At 42.3% G+C, this 13,850-nt stretch overlaps 2 long non-coding RNA genes across 2 annotated transcripts in view; both read left to right on the top strand.

Annotated features, from left to right (window-relative positions):
* The window catches only part of LOC310696297, a 270,070-nt gene that overhangs the window by 71,895 nt on the left and 184,325 nt on the right, over positions 1-13,850 (top strand). The window lies entirely within an intron of this gene.
* LOC310696294 overlaps positions 1-13,850 on the top strand; it is a 96,880-nt gene that overhangs the window by 12,234 nt on the left and 70,796 nt on the right. The gene's annotated exons all lie outside the window — the stretch shown is intronic.

Genomic DNA, 13,850 nt, shown 5'->3' with positions numbered 1-13,850 from the left:
GTTAACAATGACTTTTCTCTGATTAGACATGCCAATTTTGCATCTCAACTAAGTCTGTTAATTTTAACAACAATTCTTCCATTGTTGGTAACGATGAGTCTTTCCATCTTTGTGCATCTAAAAGTCCCACCGCCGTAATCGTATATTGAAACCAAGTTCCATCGTCCTTTTCTAATTGCATATCAACAAGCCCCAGTAGGAAGGGTTCTGGTTTCAGTCAAAAGTTAATTTTCAAAATTCTCCGTAACAGTATATGTATTTGTATCCAATATTTCTTGGCTTTTTTACATGTCCACCAAGCATGATAAAATGTTTTCTAGGGGTGTTTTCAGATGGCCTCCTTCTCCCATTAGAATTTCCCTTTTCATCCTTAGGCCCATTCTAGGTGCAATCAAAATCTAGTAGCTGAAAACAGCCTCTTTTTCTCTCCCCTGTTTTTATTATTACTCAGAGTTGGCTCCAACTTCCAGTTTCCACTCATATAACAGAACTCCTGACCTTCCCACCTCCACACCCCAAATCTGTTCTGGATGGTTGCAGCATTCCCTCTGAGAAGAATTTGGGAGATGGGGGGGTGCATGAGGGGAGGGATAAAGGGAAAGAGGGAGAATGATTTGCTGAGCAGAAGTCATTCAACTCATCCAATGACTTGTAGGATGCATCTCTTACTCCCAATTACAACACTGCGATTTTATTTCCTTATTAATAACATTTTATCTGCCTCTTTCTCCCTCCTCCATGAAGGTCCAAACAGGCTAGCACAAGCGATTACATGAAAGCAGCGCTAGTAACCACATAATAGGCATAACATCAGCAACGAGAGCTTCTGTTAATTATAATTGCCTCCTGACTCAACCTAGCTGGTGTAGGAACGTTTTTGTCTTCCTCCTAAGTGTCTGAAGTTTCAGGCTTTTCTTGGGAGTTCCAAAACTGAAGGGCAACGACGGAGAAGGCCCTGCTCTAGGCCATTATCCTGTTGCATAGCGCTCACAGTTAAAACAGCAGGCAAATGGCATCAGTTGTTGAACCTTGGTTGAGACAGTGGCTTTGCAAACGAATCTCCCATGCGTCCTCTTATTTATCCAGGACATTCCCTATTTCCTGGTACAAGTTAATCCATGTCTCCATTTTGGGAGGACCTCTGCAATCTTAGAAACGTTGTTTGTTGTACTTCCAATTTTCGAGTTAAATTGAATGTATGTAAAAGAGAATGCATATTGACTTGGGATTAAATTGTGCCAGGGCTCAGCAATTGTTGGTACACAATTTAGCTGATGGAAGATTATTTTGAAACTGTTGATAATACATTTTAGGATGGTTATGTTTTTGTAGTATATCTTTAATGAAAGTAATACACACACCCTCGTTACTTTTAAATCAGCAAGGGATAGGTTATTGTAATGTAGAGGAAATAAATGCAGCATTAATGAATGTGAATATGACCCCCTCAGCCTCTGTTTATATCCAAGCTGGTCATCAGAAGCAACGCCAATAATTTGCTTGTCAAGAGCTTGCTTGTTTTCCTTTTTCCTCCTCATCTCTTTTTCCTTTTGTGCCCTGACCTTTTAGACAGCCAACCCCTGTGCTACTGCTAGGAACTTTCCTAGCTGAAGAGCAAAATGTAAACACTTTGAATAGAAACAGAATATGGAAGAGCAAGCAGGCATTAGAAATAGAAATCTGCAATAGCAGGGGGACAGAGTTACTTCAGTGATTCATGATATGAGAGAAGAGGTGTCATAAATGGGGGGGGGGAGTTCACATTTTCGCCTGTGAGATGGTGCAAGGTAATTAATTCTCCATGGCTTCAGAAGCCTTCAAGTGCCTGTAACTGCTCTTGGTGCTTTCCTATCTAGTGATACAGTGGTGCCTCGCAAGACGAAATTAATTCGTTCTGCGAGTTTTTTCGTCTTGCGAATTTTTCGTCTTGCGAAGCACAGTTTCCCATAGGAATGCATTGAAAATCCAAAAGGAAACAAAACTTGCAAGACGTTTTCGTCTTGCGAAGCAAGCCCATAGGGAAATTCGTCCTGCGAAGCAATTCAAAAAACGAAAAACTCTTTCGTCTTGCGAGTTTTTCGTCTTGTGAGGTATTCGTCTTGCGAGGTACCACTGTATAGGTGGCTGACTTGCACTCCAGCTGTAACTGATGTCTTTCACCAAAGAGTAGCAAGGAAGTTAACAGCAAAGGGAACCTTAAAGCATAAGAAACTGTCCATGGAGGCACAGGTCAACTCTGTGTCCAGGGCAGCTGCCTACCAGCTCCATCTGGTACGCAGGCTGAGACCCTACCTGCCTGCAGACTGTCTTGCCAGAGTGGTGCATGCTCTGGTTATCTCCTGCTTGGACTACTGCAATGTGCTCTATGTGGGGCTGCCTTTGAAGGTGACTCAGAAACTGCACTAATCCAGAATGTGGTAGCTAGACAGCCAACTGGGAGCGGCCTCCGGGCCATATAACTCTGGTCCTGAAAGACCTACATTGGCTCCCAGTACGTTTCCGAGCACAATTCAAAGTGTTGGTGCTGACCTTTAAAGCCCTAAATGGCCTCAGCCCAGTATACCTGAAGGAGTGTCTCCACCCTATCGTTCAGCCCCGGACACTGAGGTCCATCGCCGAGGGCCTTCTGGTGGTTCCCTTGTTGCAAGAAGTGAAGTTACAGGGAACCAGGCAGAGGGCCTTGTCGGCAGTGGCACCCATCCTGTGAAACACCCATGGCAGAGTATTGCCATCTTGGCTAGTAGCCATTGATAGCTTTATCTTCCACGAATTTGTCCAATCCTTCCAAGTTGGTGGCGTCTTGTGGGAGGGAGTTTCATAGTTTAGCTATGCGCAGAATAACTTTTTTTTTGCAAGCTACAAAAATATTTTTTCCCCCTCTCTGCTTCCTCTGGAGGTAAAGTGAGCAGGCTGCAATGCTGACACTGTTTATTACATCAGCTGGAAGGTGCCCTCTGTTCATCCATGGACGCAATGTGATTTTGTTTTGTGATCAATTCAGATATTAATACCCTAGTTTCCAGTCTGTCGCAATCCATCTCATGAGAAGGAAGTGTGTTTTCTGAGTCGCCCGTGACCTCGCACAATGCATGTAACTGCATTTTTACAACACAAGGAGAGGAGGGGACTCTGCCGATGTAAAGAGACTGCATTTTCATTGAATGTCTGAAACCTTAATAGCGCGGAACCCGACTAACAGGATTTAGCAAGCCTTAGCATGCATCGAAATCAAGCCTGCCGAGTCCAAAACAAAATTATGCAAAAAAGGTTTCTGAGCTGCAGCTCGATGGCTCAGTCGATGCAGCACATTTTCTCGTTATCAGCCTCGCAATCTGACATAAGTTCTTCTGTGAAATGTGCTTGGGGTTTCTTAAACTTTAATTGCTTGTTAACAACCACACAAATGCATCTGCAAACTGCTGTTTCTGCAACAAAGAGAGGCTCATCGCTTCATTAGGCCTATTGTTCAGGAATCTGGTCACGGTTTCTTTTACGGCCACAATTCACCCACCCTTGCCCCAAATATGTTTCTTACATGTACAGGGCCGGCCCTGTCATTGGGCAAAATGTGGCGACCACCTCAGGCAGTGGATTTTGGAGAGAAGTAGCCACAGCCCTATAGCTGTTTTTCCTAAGCCTTCTGGGCATCCCCCCTTCTGTTGGGAAGCAAATGTAAATAAAGCTACGCAGCCTAGCCTGCCCTGGCCTCCCTAAACTATCACTCCTTCCTCAGGGGAAGTGGAAAATATTGTCCCATTACCAGTGTTGAAGTTCATGCACTCAGTTCCTGCATGTGGAATGAGGAGGGGGACACCATATTGTCCTTCGCCTCAGGCAACAGTATGTTTTGGGCTGGTCCTGTGTGTGTGCATGCCAAGATTGGGACCTTAAAAAGTAACAACAACAACATTGAACATTGAACTTTGGAACAACTACTTTGGAAGGGAAAGTTTATAAGGGTCTGTTGCTGAAAAGACCCCATGAAAATGGAAAACACAAATCGCTGATGCAGCAATTCAAGACCTGGTTGACTGTCGCCTGTGGCCAAGATTCAGTTTGTAATTTGACGCTTTTTGTTTTATAACCATGGTCAACTTGAGAGCATTTTATGGCGTATTTATGTCACACTGATTTATAATTCTCGGTGGACGGCAGAAAAATGAGCATTGGATAAGCATGCTTCAGTACCACAGGAATAAATGGGTCAGGGTTTGTTCTGAAGTCCCATGAAATTTGCTGGGATGTCAGTATGCTTAATTTTCATCAGAGTGCTCCAAATATTATTTTTTAACCTTGCTGAAGCTTGTCTTGACATGTCTTTGAACCCTTTCATAACAGGAATATGTTTAGAGGATTGGCAGCCATTTTGAAAAAACATGTGACAGGACATTGGTTAAAAATTGGGGGAGTGGGGAGGTGGGGGAGGCTTTTATAAAGGTTTTTAGAAATCTGGTATATGTTATGGGCAGGCCAAGGTGTTTTCTGCCATTTGCCGATGAAGGCAATATGGCAGGACTTGCTGCTAAACCTGCACAGCGAGTGTTGGAGGTGATTCTCCAACTTTCATCCTCACAAAAACACTTTGAGGAATAATAACATAATCACCTTGTGGCACCTTTAAAACTAATTAATTTATTATGCTATGAGCTTTTAAGGGCTAGAATTCTCGTCACCAGGACGTAAACTGTAATGCATGGGTAGGCAAACTAAGTCCCAGGGGCCGGATCCGGCCCAATCGCCTTCTAAATCTGGCCCATGGATGGTCCGGGAATCAGCATGTTTTTACATGAGTAGAATGTGTGCTTTTATTTAAAATGCATCTCTGGGTCATTTGTGGGGCATAGGAATTTGTTCATCCCCCCCAAAAAAAATATAGTCTGGCACCCCACAAGGTCTGAGGGACAGTGGACTGGCCCCCTGCTGAAAAGGTTTGCTGACCCATGCTGTAATGCTTGGTTGGCAGGTGTGCGTGAGAGAGGTAGGAGCCAACTCCAAGGGGCCAAGGTGTCTTCACCTTTTTAATGTCTGATGTTTTATTCTGTTTTTGGTCCTCTGATGGGAGCTGCCCAGAGTGGCTGGGGAAACCCAGCCAGATGGGCGGGGTATAAATAATAAAATTATTATTATTATTATTATTATTATTATTATTATTAGTAGTAGTAGTAGTAGTAGTAGTAGTTGGATGCAGCTGCAGAGAGTGAAGAAAGTGGTAAGGACCTGATGGTGGCAGTGGAAGCCTGCAGATGACTCAATGAGGCATCACATCAGATTTTGGGAATGAGGACGACAACGAGGGGGCATGGGATAGAGAGTTTCTTTTGGAAGGGAGTGATTCTCAGCTAAGTTTAAAGTCTGATTCCTGAACGTGGCCAATTTAAGTAGCCTTTGTTTTAGGTTTTTATATATCTATACCTAATTACAACTACAGCAATGATACCAGCCTAGGGTCATCATCGTCTTTCTCCCACTTTTTTTAAAGCAAAGAGATCTGTTCCTTTTTACTGAACTTCATTTATTCATTAGATTTATTTCCTGCTCTTCCATATATATATATATATATATATATATATATATATATATATATATATAATTATAATATAATAAATATATACCTGAAATGTTTAAAAATATCTTAAAGCAACAAAACCCAATGGAAACATCGAAAACTGATCCAGGAGGAACCAAATCACACAGGCCTGCAGAAACAAATGTTTCTGGTGAGCATGCAGTGACGGTGCCTTCCTAATATCAATAGGCAGGGAGTTCCAAAGGTGCTTGCCGTATTTTGGCCATTATCCCTTGTAAATAGGCTCATTTGATTGTGGTAGCAGTTACTTGGTGTTTGGAACTGGCGTGTTAGCAACAAATACAAGTGCTAGTTGTGTGGAGCTGGAGAAATGGGAGTGGGCCGGTGGTTTGGCGCCCTTGAATGACTCCCTTCTTCAACAGCTAGCTTTTGTGGGTTTAAAGCAAACAAACAAACTCTTCCGTCAGTTAGACCTATTATCTAATTAATCCACCCAAGCTCTAGTGTTTCCCTACATAGCAGAGTCTTGTACTGATGCTTTTCTTTGTTCTTTACTCATTGAAGTAGAATGAGATACAGTGAGTGATTCACACTGGCTTAATTGAGTCTTTTCGGTTCACGTCAATAGCAGCAGGAATCTCTCTTCACAAGAGTAATGGATCCACTAGAAAAGAAGCTGATCTTATTAAAAGACTGAGCGTTTTTGCCTAGCGGGGGAGTGCCAAAGGCATTTATGCTGAGTTACAAATAATTAAATTGTTTTAATGCACACAGGGTTCCTCTCCAGACTTTGTAGCAGACACAGAGGAAAGGTTAATGAAGAACAATGCTATTCATTGCCTTGGGTTTCTTTCTTTCCCCTTGAATTTAAAAAGTTGGCGCTTTCCAAAGAGGCATGTGTCATCCTGCAGGGAACAGCTCATCTGTCCTTGCAAAAACGTGCTCTGTGTTTTGGGCTTCCCAGTGACTGGTTGGTATATAAGGTTAGCATTTTATAACCTTGATGTTATTTAAGGCATGGGGCAGATGAATCAGGATTGCAAACTAAAACTAAAAAGAGGCGCCAACAGATATTTATTTAGTTTATTACTGCAATTCCTTGCTGGTTAATCCATTAAAAACATATCCATCAATATAATCTGGTATCTTAATCTCTATTAATTTTATTAACCTGGTGACTTTCTTTTTTAAAAAAAACAAAAAACGCATAAACTATATATAAAAAGCACAAGATATGTTATAGAAGAGGCATTTCCCATTCTGTTTTGCATCAGATTCAGTGTTTGCTAAGATAACATGCTCTAATCTAAGGTTACCAGATTTTTTCCCCATTGAATCCGGGGACACTTTTCAACTTTAATGGATTTTGTCAGGGGACTGATTTGTAAATCCGGGGACTGTCCCCGGAAAACGGGGACATCTGGTAACCTTACTCTAATCCCTCATAGACATAAAACAATATGAATTTCTCTTGAGATCAGTTGACTTTAATGTGCCAGATAATTAATACATGTATTAACTAACACGATCCTATATCCGTCTACTCAAAAGTAAGTCCTATTGAGTTCCATTAGGGCTTACACCCAGGGTAGAGGGTTGGTGGCTAAGATTTGATTTTACTGAGGAACAGCTCTTCCTTTTATTTAGCTTTAATTTCAGGTCCAACTCTCCCCTGATCAAGGAATAACAGCTGAAAACAGAAGACATCCAGTTGAAACAAAACCCAGCTAAGTAAAAATTAGTTCATGCTTAACCCAGCTTGCTGATAATTCTAGTCCATTCACAGAGATCGTGTTTCGAAGACTTCAATAAATAATTTTGTTGGACCTTTAAGGCAGAGGTGGAAAAGAAACAGCCCTTTGGCTGATTAATACTGTATCAAATACCCTTTTAAATGTGTTTGTGGGATGGGAAATTATTGGTTTGTGGGGTTTCTTGTTCTTGTTTTTACTATGCATTTTTTTGTTTTTTATCTCGCATTGTTATGTTGTGAACTGCCCTGAGATCTACGGATGAAGGGTGGTGTCCAAATTTAATAAATGAAAATAAATGAAAATAGTGGACTCCCATCTCTCACCAGCCCTGCTGGAATGGCCAGTGATCAGAAAAGGTGTGAGTCACGGCAACATCTAGAGGGTCACAATGTCCTCATTTGTGCCATCAATGAATGGACTTTCACAACTGCAAGGCTGTCAGTGAGAGCCCCTTCCTGCAAGCTCTCACTGTTCAGATATGTACCATCGAGAAGGTGCTTTCTCTAGTCAGGGTGATAAACAAAGAAGAGCAGGTGGTATCTGAAAATTTTGCAGCCTATGCAGGTTGATTTTATATCATCATCATTATATCTATTCCCTGCTGTCTTTTTCCCTGACAGGGACTCAAGGCTCCCAGTAGATTTCGGAGCACAATTCAAAGTGTTGGTGCTGACCTTTAAAGCCCTAAATGGTCTCAGCCCAGTATACCTGAAGGAGCATCTCCACCTCTACTGTTCAGCCCAGACATGGAAATCCGGTTCTGAGGGTCTTCTGGCAGTTCCCTCACTACAAGAAGTGAAGTTACGGGAAACCAGGCAGAGGGCCTTCTCAGTGGTGGCACCCATCCTGTGGAATGCCCCCCCACCAGATGTCAAGGAGAACTACCCAACTTTTAGATGACATCTGAAGACAGTCCTATATGAGAAAGTTTTCAATGTTTGATGCTTTATTATGCTTTTATATTTGTTGGAAGCGGCCCAGAGTGGCTGGGGCAACCCAATCAGATGGGTTGTGTACAATTATTATTATTATTATTATTATTATTATTATTATTATTTACAGATGAAACAGGAGCAGCTAAAAACATAGGGGGGAAATAAATTAAAGATGAACATTAATAGAATTAAAACAATATATAATATAAAAGCACTATTAAAAACATAGTTAATTACAATAAAAACACAGTACAAAGTTATCGCTTTTTAAAAAGTCATCTTTCAGCCCTGGTTCCATTCTTTTTTTTTTAATAAACCAAATACAGTAGTAGTTGACACCCCTCAATGTTATGAGAGAGAACAAAGGACCTGTTTTGTCTGTAAAAGTCCTAGGACAAGCAGTGATGGGGAAGAAATCCAGGTTGTTTTACATTTTAGTGCAAACCTACCAAATCTGAGCTTCCCAAAACATTATACAAATCAAACTACATCTATCTGTCAAAATTCACACTTTGACAAATTCTGTGATGGAGTTCCCAAAACAAACACTATGTACACAAATGCATAAATTAGGGGGGAAATATGCATATTAAAAACACACATATTATTACACACACATTAGGATAAATTGCTTGCCAAAAAAGACACATGGGGGTAAAATCAGCTACAACATGTATATTAGGAGAAAAACACACTAATATACCGATGGATTTCTGTGGGAACTTTAATTCTCCCCCAAAAAAACTGCTGCAGAAAATTAAAGACCGGAGAACTAACTGAGAATATGAAACTGACAGATTTGTCCATCCCTAAGGACAAGCCATGAATCTTATTAGATTCAATGGGACAAATTGCATGCAGCCACAATGATAGTACGGAATCTCATGTAATGCAAATGAGACTAATTTGTTTGCCTACCTCCCAGTTGTAATCTTACAAAACTTCCTTTACTAGGGTGCGGAATAATGCAACAAGAAAACAGATAGATGAAATCATAGATTTGGGAGGGATCCCAAGGGTTCTCTAGTTCAATCGCCTGCAATACAGGAATCCTCCTCACAGCCACCCCTGGGTAGGCTCAAACCATCAACCTTCTGGTTACTCGTGTCCTCCAAATCATGGAGAGCCACATGTTGCGGTGAGATCACCAAACTGCCTTCTTGTTGCTGGGGCGGGCCCGTTTGGATGACCTCCTTGCCTCATTGGTCTCCCCTTTGTTACTGGGGCAAATTTCTGTTGGTTGGGGTTTGATTGGCAACTGAGGGGCTATTTAAGGGGCTGCATGTGGTGAAGTACTTCCTCTTTCGCATCGTGCAGCGGATCTCCCGCCCTCCCTCCCTATAATTTTAGGTTGTGTTTTTGACCTTGCTATGCCTGTCTAGGGGTCGTCTGTTTTTGGAGCAGGGGCCCGGTAGGAATTTTGCCGCTTGGCTGATTGGCTGGTGCCATTTGGTTTTTGCCTCCCGTGTAGCAAATCGTCACAACTTTGTAAGGTTGGCGGTTAGGCATTGGTTCATTCATTTGGTGGAGGGGATTATGGGTTGGCTCTGCCTGCCCCTCAATTTTGTTGATGCTGCTAGGGAATTCCGTTAAAGGAATCCAGGGGCTCGATTTGCTCTGTCCGATTGTTAAGTTGTGGGTGAACATATCAGACAACACAGCGATTCTTCAAACACCTCTTGTTTATTCACAGGCCATAACAGAACTGGACTGAAGGGTTCAGTCAGCCTGCTTATATAGAGCTCCAGTACAACGTAACTGTAACAATTTTCTAAAACTATCCAATCACTGAACGTCACTTTCGATCCCTTATTTGCATAACTATCTACACTATCCCCCTGCTGGCCCAGGGTGAGAACTTCAGTACATAACACTGATCCCCTCTAAGGGGCAGGGCCATGACAGAGCTCCTGGGAGCATCTGGAGTGAACTAAGAGGCGGAAATCAGCCTCTGTGCTCCCCCCCAGTATGTTTTCCCTTACTGACCTCTGGAGGTTCCAGCTGTCAGGACTGTTCCTGCTGGTGCAGGTTCAGGTAGTCCGAACCAATGCCTAAGCAACCACTCACATGCTGTAAACAATAAAGTTGTGGCCAAATTAGTGCCAGAAATCCTAAACAAATATTCTGTTTCCTGTGTGATTCATTTGGGGGGTTGGGGGTCTTCACACACAAAGAACCAGATGCACCGGCCCATTGCGCCACCGGAGTACTATAAGGGTGGCACATGGCTCATTTCCCATATATCGCTCTGGCTTATTAGTCAATCCAACTGCTTGCGACACCTGTCTACATAGACTCTTTGAGGAATCTAGTACAGCATTTACATGAGAGCCATACTTGCAATACTCACAGGCTGCAGCTGTGGGATGCATGAGGGCGAAGAGAGAGAAGACAGGCCATGCCCCTTTTTCTTACTTAGTGGGGGTCAGGCACTGCTTTGCCTTCCCCTTCTTGTGGTTGTAAAATAGTGGAATTGCAAGTGACCAGCCAACACCGCAGGCAGGTTGTTTATCTCGCCCAACACAATGTGTGTTGCTTTTAAATCAAGTCTGTTCATACTTCCAGTTGGGGTCATGCGAGAACCAGCCCTTAGTTAAGGATCTTGCTTAATTAAAGGAGCCCCCTATTGCATCTGGGCTCTAAATTAGCTTTATAAATTTGCATGCAGAAAAACCCCTTTTCCCAAAGCATGCTCTGAAACGGTGCATTTGCTGCAGCTGTTTTGTTCCCCTAGTTCTATTGATGATCTTTTTAGCTCCAGGAGCCATAGCACATAATAGAACAGGTGGCTAACACAGTATGTTATTTTTAGCTACACCTGCCTTTTCAAATTACAACTGCTTGTGTGGATATTCTTCTCCCGTGCCTGAAGACCTCCTAAAAAACAAGTTCTCCCTACGAAGGGTTGTCTTACACGCATTAAGGAGTGTTAGCTGGCATTCGCCCAAAACAATGTGCTGCAGCTTTCCCCCCCTAAAAAACCCCAACAAAACAAAGTTTAAAGGCACAATGAAATAATTAAAATATTGAACTTCTTGGATTTGCGTTTCATTTTTAACAAAGTCACACTCTTTAAGTGGGAAGTAGCTTTTGGCATGAGGGGGAGGAACAAAAACACAGCGAAGCGTTGTTTTAAGATTGGGGGAAATGCAATAAAAATACTTTTCGTCAAATACAAAGCTACGGCAGAATACAACAGCCAGAAAATTATGCACATATCGTTTGCATTAACAAACATCTGTCTTCAGATTTATTTATTTATTTTAAAAAAAGACTAAGAAAACAATCCACTTCAATGTATGAGCACTTCACAGCAGCCACAGAGATAAGTATCTTGTTCCCTAACAGTGCATTCGAACTAGTTTCTCTACCCAACTGGATTTGAAGAGACCTCCATCTTACTTTGCTTCATGAAATTATTTAAATGTCTTGCTGCATTCTATGCTGGCATGTTTATCTTTCAGTAAATGAAGTGGGTCTGCAGATTTGATAGCTCCCAGCATGAAGTTTTCAGAGAGACAGCAAGGTACCTACCATAAGCTCCATTTCCTGTCACGAACTTGACCAAGGGAGAAAGTGGGTTCAGACTTCAAAACCCTGCTCATTTAAATGTGTTTGGGTAACTCTTTGTGTTCAACCTATTCCACAGAACCTTTGCGAGGATAAAAGGCCATGGATAGGGCTGCCGTACATCCAGGTTTTTTTTCTGGACACATCTGGTAATTGCTCAGAAAAATGGCATCCAGGCAGATTTTTGCTAAATCAGCAAAATGCCTGCGAAAACCCAGATGTCTGGCAAGTTGAGCTATTTTTAAAAATATTTTTTAAAATAAAAAAATGCCCCAAATCTTTTTGGGAGCGCAACAATCCTCAACAACAACTGCGGGGGGGAGCTCAACAACTCTGTCCAAATTTTCACTCTTGGGAAGATAGAAACCCTAGAAGTTCAGAAACGGGTGAGGAACTGAAGGTATAAATGTTTTGAACTGGAGAAGGCAGGGTCCAAATTATCAGGAAGAGAAAGCAGCTCTGAGAGTCCTCCTTAGTTTGGGCTAAGGTAGATAGTTGAGTGGTTTCCCACAAAGTAACCAATAACTGCAAGAGCCAATGGGGTGCAGGAGCGTGTTTATTGGATCGGAAGAAGAAAAGGTGCAAAGACTTACAACTCATGCCCACTGGGACCCTTCGACTGCAGTATGAACCCCAAATCTTTCAGACTGATAGACAAAAAGTAAAGGACCCCTGGACAGTTAAGTCCAGTCAAAGGCGACTATGTGGTTGCGGCGCTCATCTCCCTTTCAGGCCTAGGGAGCTGCATTTGTCCGCAGACAGCTTTCCGGATCATGTGGCCAGCATGACTAAACTGCTTCTGGCACAACGGAGGACCGTGACGAGTCCCAGAGCGCATGGAAACGCCATTTACCTTCCCGTCGGAGCTCCAGCAACGGGAGCTCACCTAGTCATGGGGATTCGAACCACTGACCTTCTGATCAGCAAGCCCAAGAGGCTCAGTGGTTTAGACCACAGCACCACCTGCGTCCCTATTGATAGACAATAGCGGTGTAGCACAGGTTGAGGAATCCCTTTCCCCTTCTGTTACCATGCTTCAGATGGGCTGCCACCTCTGGCACCAATTCCAAACACATTTATAAGGATGGAAGCCCCATTTCTAAGGAAACATGCATAGGATTGCACCATGGGCACCAGCCAATATGCACCTTAGTCTACAGCCAGCTACATAGGTTGGGATGAAACATATTAAGATACTTACAAACCGACATACTGTTCTGCAAATAATCTCTCTGCTTCAAATCACCTTCTTTAGCCACAAAGCTTATGCCTACCATTCTCTCATACTAACCTATTTCACAAGTTAGTGAGACAAGGATAAAACGAGATAACCCGAGTTTCTGAGCAGGGCACAGAAGCAAGTACTCAAATGAATCTTAGGGGGGGAAATGAGTTTTCCTGAATAAGCTCACTTTAATGCACTTACCTGTTTACTGTGATGACTAACAATTTCTAAGAAAAAAAAATATATATCCAAAGTTTTTCTCCAACCTCTGATGTAAAGATGTATTCAAGGCAAAAGACACTGCACAAGGGAACACAAGAAGTATTTTCAAATCCAAATTTACTTATGGGGAGGGAGGTGCCGTGAAATTCGGCCAAGTGAATAATATTCAAATAAAATGTAAATGTCAAACAGTGAATACGGCATTCCTGAGGTATGCTTGATATTAAGTTTCTACTTATTCTTGCTTTATCAGCAACTAGGAAATGTGATCTGAAATTCGCAGTGAAATGAATCGCCGCTTGTATATACTTGTAAGGTAGAAAGGCAGCAGCCTATAGCAGATTTAAAGGTTAGAAAAGGCTTTTTAATGGCAACATGGTGTGGGCCTGATCCCACTTAGAATCCTGAAAATAAGTCTTGAATTTGCCAAGATCTTGCTTAGGATGTAGTACAACATAGGGACTAAGAGATCAAGTAATGGAGGCAGGAAAATCCCTGCTTCAGATCTTTCCCCTAACACATATTATAGGCGGTAGCCTCAAGCAAGGCATTTTCTTCAGCTCCCAATCAGCAATATGCTTTACAGGGTTATCGCTGAGGAATGGCGTACACAAATC

This window comes from Podarcis liolepis, assembly GCF_965112155.1.
Source record: "Podarcis liolepis genome assembly, chromosome: 17".
Lineage (NCBI taxonomy): Eukaryota > Metazoa > Chordata > Lepidosauria > Squamata > Lacertidae > Podarcis > Podarcis liolepis.
The sequence above is the reverse complement of the archived record's forward strand: the minus strand, read 5'-3'. Positions and strand labels throughout refer to the sequence as shown.